The sequence below is a fragment of the Crocodylus porosus genome, unplaced genomic scaffold, assembly GCF_001723895.1.
Source record: "Crocodylus porosus isolate Cpor-Errol unplaced genomic scaffold, CroPor_comp1, whole genome shotgun sequence".
Taxonomy (NCBI): domain Eukaryota; kingdom Metazoa; phylum Chordata; order Crocodylia; family Crocodylidae; genus Crocodylus; species Crocodylus porosus.
This window is the reverse complement of record NW_017728947.1, coordinates 105,012,166-105,020,691: the sequence shown is the minus strand read 5'-3', so window position 1 is coordinate 105,020,691 and position 8,526 is coordinate 105,012,166. Positions and strand designations below refer to the sequence as shown.

Below are 8,526 nucleotides of genomic sequence, written 5' to 3'. Positions count from 1 at the left end.
GGGCTGGGGGAGCAGGCAGGAAATGAGGCCTGGTCCCTCCATGGTCCCCTCTCCCCCTTCTCCAGCCTTCCCGCTTACTTACCGGCATGGAGTCTGGGTCCAGTTCCCTGTGGTAGCGAGTGGGGACTGCCTAAATTGCCAAAGCTTTCTGAATCTTTTCCAAATCAATTCAGAGAGCTTCAAATCAATTTGGACCTTTATATTGGTCTCCTGATTCGATTCGGATTTGGTGATTCGACCACCGAATCAAGCCAAATTTCCTCCAGATTGAATCGGCACCCAAAGCTTCACACAGCCCTACTGAAAGCTGTTTCACTCTAAGGGGATTGGCTCTCTGGAGCCTGTTCGTAGAATAGGGAAACTGATCACAGCCAATTTTTACTGTAAGTGGAGTTCAGGTTTACCAATATATACAAGAACAATTTGAGATTTTTACTTTTCTGCTCTCAACAGACAGTGAAACTACAGAAGAGCACTGTGAACATGTATCGCAGTAATGGAATGAGGGAACAATCAGAATATTAGAAATGCAGAGATTTGAGATGTTTTGCTGAAACACAGAACTGGCATCTGTACACATCAGTGTACTTCATGGGATTAATTATCTGGGAAGAACAACTCCATTAGTTCTTCTGAAGCTCATAACAGAAGTCACTTATTTTAATCAATACTGTGGGCATGACTCACTAGATTCCTGCATTTCCCTTATCACCTCAGCTATCTGAGCACCTTTGAAAAATGTATTAATTGGCGGGATTGACACCTGCCATGTTTGCTTTCTTCTCTCGGATTTTCTTCTGTGGGGAACTCTGTGCAGTGAAAGCTCTTTATGATTTCGTATCCACAATTTAACAAAAAGAATGTTCTTTCTGAAGGCAGACACTGGATGATTGAAAGCAACAGAGAGTTGACTCTTGGTCTGCAGTCATAGTATATCTCCTTGCTAGCACTGAGATCTTTGCCTGGCTAGGCAAAATCCTAGTATCTGGGTTTAATTATTTTTTCTACAGACATGTCACTGTATCAGACTGGTCCAAAACCACTTAATATAAACCCAGGATTCCCTCCCCACACACCCACATGTACACACTACCTCTCAATCATTTTCCTTCAATTGAAAACTCCTTTGAGTCTTTACAGAAGCAAGACATTTGGTATAGTACAAAGAGCACGGTAAATTCATCAATGTGACAACTCAAAAATTGAGTGACTAGCTTGGACCTATATCAACAAGAGCAAGGGCAAAGGAGTGTAATAAAACAGCCTCCTTTCCCCCCCCCCCAATCTCCCTTTTACACAGCTCAGCAGGTTACTGAACAACAATTCCTTTCGTTACTGGCAGTATGTAGGAACAAATTGGCACAGGGGCTGAATTTTGTTGAACATTACATCGGGCTTCCTTTGCAATACAAATGATACAAACAGACAGCCACATAGTATATGTATCGGTAGGATGCAGAAAATAAATCAGGCACCTAGAACAGCATTCCATTTTATATTCTGTGTACAAAGCCATCTAGTAAAAATCAGCGTAGGTGATACTGTTGGTGGCTGTTCGCACATGATGATTGTGTTAGGCCTTGGACAGACGTAACCTTTAAAGCATTGAAAGGCCTTTGAAGTGCTGCAGACAGTGAGCATACAGGTATTGCTGGCTGAAGAGGAGCTTCAAAAATGGCCGAAGTGCTTCAAAATGACCCTCTGAAAGGGAGGAACATGTTCGAAGAGCATGCAGACATTCTGGGAATGCCATGACAGTGGTTCTCATTGGGATTCTCAACTGTCTCGGAGGTAAATGCTCTCCTTGCCCCATTTGGCACCTGCCCCAGCCACCCCAGCAGCACCTGTGGCTGCTCCTCTAAAGACTGCCACCACTGCTGCCCTCCCCACTGCATGACAGCCCCTATGCCAGCTATCCCCACACTTCCAGCAGTAGACTGTGCTGTGGGTGGGTGGATGTGGGGCTGGAGCCATGCTTTGCAGCCAAGTTGCTCCTTCCATGCCCCCAGGGCTGGTAGGAGGGGCCATGGGGGGTGGTCACCAGTGTGTGAAATGCCAAAGGAGCAGCCTGAGTGCCAAGGCCAACCTTGCCCCCTCAGGGACAGACTGGGAGCGGAAAGGGGCAGATAGTGAAAGAAACAGGGTCCTGCCCCCAAACCCCTTGCCTGCCACCAGCCAAATCAGTGGTCCTCAAACTTTTTAGCCTCAAGGCCCGCCTCCATATATTTTCTGAATTCAGATTGTAGCTCAGTGATTCTCACCTGGGTTGCAGCAAAATTCAGAAATTTTGGAGGAGTGCCTCGGGGCTAACAAGACTGAGAATGGCTGCTCTACAGAGAGTGAACTAGTAGGGTTACTCTGTCCTCCAACATCCCACAGTGCTATATTCTTCCCCCCACCAAAAGGGAGAGGGAGACAGTGGGATGAACAGCCAATGGGTGCTCTCCTCTGTGCTCATCTGTCCTCTAGAACCTGAGACATGCAAGGAATCCTTGCCTCTAGTCTCCTGGAGATCTGCTAAATCAGGGGTGACCAACCTGTGGCACCAGTGCCACTAGTGATATGAGCAGCCTCCGTGTGTGTGTGGTGCCCAGCATATCAGGGAGAAGAAACGCAGAACAGCAGCAGCCAGGGCAGGAGGCAGAGCAAGAGATGGGTAGAAGGAAGGGATTGGAATGGCATGTGGAGAGGGTGCATCGTTAATTTGTGGCACGCCTGCCAAAAAGGCTGGCCCCCATTGTTTCAAATCATTTGTGCAGCATTTAAAGGTCCCATTCTCTGGTCTCCTGAGGCTCCAGAGGCTGAGGGGCATGTCTGGATTCCTGCCGTCCAACTAGGGGGCTGGACAAAGGATCTGGCACAGCGCTCACGCTCTGGGGGACCGCTGAGTGCACAGGAGAGCGCTCGATGGCTCTCCGCCTCCCCCTCCCAACTTCAGACTGGAATGGATCTTGGAGCACATCCAATGCACCTCTGCCCAGGGGCTCCAGTTCTCATTAAGGAGAAAATTAAAGAAAACAGTCCAAGGAAAGTATATGCAAAGAAAATGAATACCTAGTTACCAGTATTCTCTCAAAGTTGAAGAGCAGCTAAGCCAAAGTGCCCATTCAAGACAGGAGAGGGTATAAAACTCCTGTCCTTACACTTCCTACCATGAGGGATCAGTGTCTCATTCAAACCCCACTGACGCCAATGGTGAGAAGCTTTTTGATTTCAGTGGGTAATGAAGCAGGCTTTGCTGGCCTGATGCAAGCCAGCACCTAGCTACTCTGATGACTGGCTTTCTATAAATAACTTAAGCAGACAGGTGGATAGAGAGAATGGAGCACCTCTTCAGCTGCCATACATTTGTTCAGCTTCCACACAGCAGTAGAAGATGGCTGCTCGGGTCCCTTAGAAGTCAGAATTTGGCTTCAGTAGGCCCAAAATTTCACCCCTGAATGCTTAGCTAGACTTGGGACAGAAGCATACTGTAGATTTTGTCTCCTGTTGATCTTATGAATAAGCACCTTTCTTCACCATTATCCATCTTATTCTCCACTAAGAATCCCATTATAAAATACGATGCAAAAATATTTTTGTTAATTACTCAATTTTTCCTGTTCAGAATTGAACTTATGCTTTTTTGGTGAGATTCTCTCAACCATTTCCCTGCTCCCAGCTGAACTACGCCAGACACCTTTGGACGTCTATCACCATTCCATCAGCCAAATTAAATATAACTGCTCGAGGCATTTAAAAATATTTGCTGTAAACATCTCCTTGTAGTCCTATAATTCGGACAACTTCTGGTTCCAGGTGAAGTAGCCTGTGTTAGATATACACTTGTTTCAGGATGGGGAACTGAATAGGGAAGGGTACCACCTTCACTTCCATCAGACCAATGAGGGATGCCATTTCTCCTAAAAAAAATAAGATGCCTTTAAGAAGATTTTGTATTCTCCACACCTTGACTACTGGAAGTAAAAAAAAAAGATGTAAACAGCTTCAGATCATGTAGCAAGTAGTCTTTAAATCATCTCTACTACCATTTTTAGTGTGCATGTCTAATTAAACAATGAAGTCCTAGAGCCTTGATGTGTCAAAACATACCTGTCAACATCATTATAATGTATTTTGATCTGTACTACCTGTTTCAGAGGAAAGAATATTACAGGCAAGATGCCTAGTCTTCCACTACCGGGCTTCCTGCACGTCTGCCATACATTTTTGAAGTGATGCATTAACAATCTTCTACTTTCATGTGGCCACCTAAATGCTAGATATGTCTTTTTGGAAAGCAGCTTGACATTTATAAAAAAACAGATGTGCACAAGTCACATCAAGTTTTATACAAATTATAACACTGTTAGGTTCAACTGTATAATATCTTAATTCTTGTGCAGTAGAAGCCAGACAGCACACACAGCAAACAATATCAACAGGTATGTATTACAATAAAAACAAACGCTTCCATCTAACATGAAATATAAATGTTTTAGGGGTAATTTAATTTCAAATTGCAATTGTAATTTAATTTCATATGCAACCGTACTGCAATTTACTTTGGTACATTAGGCTACAATAAATATCACTTGCACAGGAAAATATTTACAGCTAAAGCTCTAGCACTTGGAAAGTTAAGACTGAACAAATTAATAGAATTTACTTTAGCACCTCTATTTTGCTTTAATTGCATCCAAATTACTTTAAGAATACCTTTTGATGTGGTGATGCTTGCTTACATTTTGTAGCTATTTTCAAAATTGTTAACCTGTTGCTTTATTTTTAAAAACTGCTTGACAATTGACAGCAAAGAAACCAAATGACTGCCAGTGCTATACCAAATCTGTCTCTCAACAGAACGTTCCTGGAATTAAAAAAAAATCTGACAAAAGCAATGAGCAAAATCCTGACCTTACTCCAAGAGGACATTTGCTGTTGACTCATGGGACCAGGAGTTCCCCATTTCTTCCCCATGTATTACCTCCGGGTTGCTAAAATACGAAACCAAAAGGTATAATATTAGAACTTACTGGCCGCATCTAGATGTGCAGGGACATGTGCTTCCAAGGGCACAAACAGTAGCAGCACACATTTGTGCCACTACTTTGTGCCACAGCTCACACCCCTGCCCATGTTGTTTTGTGACAGACAATTGTCCTGCTTCGGGCCTTTCCCTGCTCCTGCCATGCTGGAGCACAAATGAAATAGCAGAGATGCTCTGGCCAACAGCCAGAGTGGCTCCCTGGAGGACCAAGCCACTGTTTGTTGCTTTTTTCCCCCTTAGTGGGTTTTTTTTGGTTTTGGGGTTTGGTTTTTTTTGCTACCAGGAAAACATGGTAGCAAATTTTGCCTCCATGCTGCAGATTTGCAGCACAGGGCACATCTTAATGTTTTGGGCGTGTGGTCTGTGGCGGCACAAAGAGGTTTGCAATGCCACAAACCACACATGCCTGCATGTCTGGACGTGCCCACTGTCTCAACAGACTGAGTCAATGAGTTATTCTGGGAACTGTCTTCTTTTTTGGCCCTGATAGCTTTCTTTCCTTGGGGACTAGATTGGCACACTCTTCTCTGGACAGAGAAGCATGCTGCTCACAGGCATGAAAGTGTAATGAGGAAGATGAGTGTGGAAAAATGAGTTTTCATATCACCTTCTTCCTCTGAAATCATTATCCCTTTCTTTTAGCTGTCCATTTTACTCCTATGTGTTTGAGTGGGGAAGAGAAGGGCATTCAAGAACCAGCATTAAAAACTGCATTAACCAAAGAAACCAAAATTTAAGCTGTTGCATGTGTGTGTATTATTTCTCTTAAAGAAACCTAAAGCAAAAATAGTTTTCCAATAGTTTCATATTTTTGTACTTCATCTACTCATCACCTAAATACACCTGTAAGGGCTGACATTTGCATCTGGAAATCCTGCCACCCAAACAACCGAAACACCTTAGGGTTATTCTGTTGAAGACTTCAACTATTTCTTCACTTCAGCATTAAAAGAATGAAAATGCTGGGGAATCAAAGGATCTAACAGAATCATAATCATATTTTAAACATATCTTCTCTAACTTCTCTGAATTTCAAGATCAGCTTCAAAGCTTATAATTTCAAATGTTTCAAATCCCACACTGGGTAGCATTTTTTACTGCAATCACTACCCCTTCTCCTATTTCCTTTTTGCTATTCCCTCCCCCGCTCCCCCTTTCCCTTTGGAAAAATCTATAAGGAAGGAATCTATTATTGTCTGGGCACATGTAATTTTGATAGTCTAAGTACGCCAGTGCTAGCTCTGTTCCTTACTCTGAAAAGAAAGGGGGAAAGTAGGTTGCAATCATACATAGACATTTTGTGTATGATTGGAAAGACACTGAATAGACCATCTATCTTTGCTAAGTTAGTGCATATAAATAACATTAACTAGATACAGTTCACAGGAACTTTTGTTAAAACCTGAAAAGTAGTTACTGACTATTGTGTGCTGGGAATCAGAAACATAAAAGATACCGGTTAAAAGATACTACCCTTCCACATTATTCTTTTTCCTCCAAAAGATATCTGTGGTTGCAAAAAATAATTTCAGGGGTGTGAAAAGAAATAAGATTGCTAATTATACCCAGCAATTCAGAATCTGAGGCTGTATCACTTAATATTACAAAGATTGCTTCTCTGGGTGCTGTCAGTCCTACCAAAACTTTTTTTTACTTAGATGAACAGCTATATTTTTTATGTGCTGTTTTCAGGGTTTTTATGTTATTGGTTTTATGAAACAACGATGTCTGTATCAGAGTTGACTGCAATTTTATATGCATTTTATTTTTTCAAAACTTTAAGTTTTATTAAATGGGTCTAGTTAACATGGAATCATCTAAATCAGATTTAGATGATTCCACTGTTGTCTTAGGGAGACTACCTAATTGATTTCTATGAAGATCTCTGCTTACCAATGATGGCTTCATACAGTCGCGTATTAATATTAATTCAGAATAAATGTATTATCTTAGTTTTAGCATTATAATTCCAGTTATAACACCAGACCTTAGAATTTTTAAAAGGGCCCTTAACAAACAAGGCTTGCCCTCTCTTGTCTACTTGGGAAAGCTTTTTCCAATATCAAAGAAATGTTCTTTATATTAAAAAAAATTAAGCGGACACCTGGCAGTGAAATCTTAGTCACTGAACAACAGAAATGGGAAATCACTTAGGCAAATAGAGTGGCTGAAAGAACACAGATTAAAAAAGGAGGCTCCTAACACCTTTTGGAGCTTCAATGCATCACAGTCCAGAAAGGGTCCAATCCAAAAGCCACTTATGTCAAAGGTTCCTATTTAATCCATTAGGCTTTGGATCAGATCCTTCCACGTTACCAAACGGCTTTTACAATGCGTTGTTGTAAAGAAACTCTCAAGTCATTTGTTTTCCTAGAATTTGCATGCAAATATTCACCTCTGCTTGACTCCAGCAGTGCCATGTTAATAAACTTTTGTTAAAAACATCTTAAGAAAAGAAATCAAGATGCTATAGTCCAAAGTCCTGGAAATGGTATGAGAAACCAAAGAATTTTTGCAGAGATAAACCTGTTTCGGGATTATTTTTATCTGTACGAGCCAACACACATTGATCATACTTCAGAAACCATAATTTGTAAAAGGATAAGCCTCTTAAACCATAAATGAAATGAGATTGCTGCTCGGAAGTATTTTACTGTTGATATACCTAGTGGCTATCAGTTTTTACAACATTTAACAAATACATGTAACCCGATTCACCACATACCTGATTGGTATCGACTAGTTTTCTGCTCTTCAGGTTTATCTCACAGCATTAAATGCCAGCTTGCATTTCACCCATCATTTCTGGATTAGTTTCCTTTTCTTCTTTCTCACAGCAATTCTAAAATCACCATCACTCACACCATAGGGTAGAGGATCTGAAATACTGATCTTGATAAAGCAGCGCAATGCCAGCTCATCAGTACAAGATTACACAGACACTCTCAATGTTTCCTTTCCCAGTGGAGGCAAGACCTAAATCTAAGTTCCTCCCCTTTCCTTCTGACACAACAAATTCATAAGCTTGTTGTTCCCTGCAATTAGAGCTCCTACAGAACTGAAGTAGTTTTATAAGCCAAGTATTGTCATAGGGCGCCTGTACACAATGTTGGCTTTTTCTAGCTAAAGATATTCCCTGGGTTTATTTCACTTTCACAATGTACCGCAATGATTCCCGTTACTATTTTGCACATAACACATTTAACACTCACTCAGACCCAAGTCATTCAAATAATCAATTAACCAGCAACAGTGGATGTAGAAATGAGGTTTTTAAAGCTAAATTAACTTTTTTCTCCCCCCCACAAAGTGTGAATGGAGAATCTCAATATAACTAGTCTGGTTTGAACTTGAATTTTTAATCACTTCAAACACTTCTGGTCATCTGTTTACAAGCCTCATTAAAAGCATATCCTGCAATATTCTCTAATCTTGAACCTGCATTCACATTAGCAATGTTTAACAGCATGTCTTTTCAAATCGAGAAAGAAATTAAC

The 8,526-nt window shown here is 41.4% G+C and overlaps 1 protein-coding gene across 1 annotated transcript in view; it reads right to left on the bottom strand.

Annotated features, from left to right (window-relative positions):
* Positions 1–7,978, bottom strand: part of ESR2 (estrogen receptor 2) — a 65,606-nt gene extending 57,628 nt beyond the window's left edge. Inside the window, exon 1 of the mRNA XM_019550840.1 lies at positions 7,755–7,978. The gene's annotated coding sequence lies outside the window, so the exon portion shown is untranslated. The remainder of the gene's footprint in view (positions 1–7,754) is intronic.
* Positions 7,979–8,526: the final 548 nt, after the last annotated feature.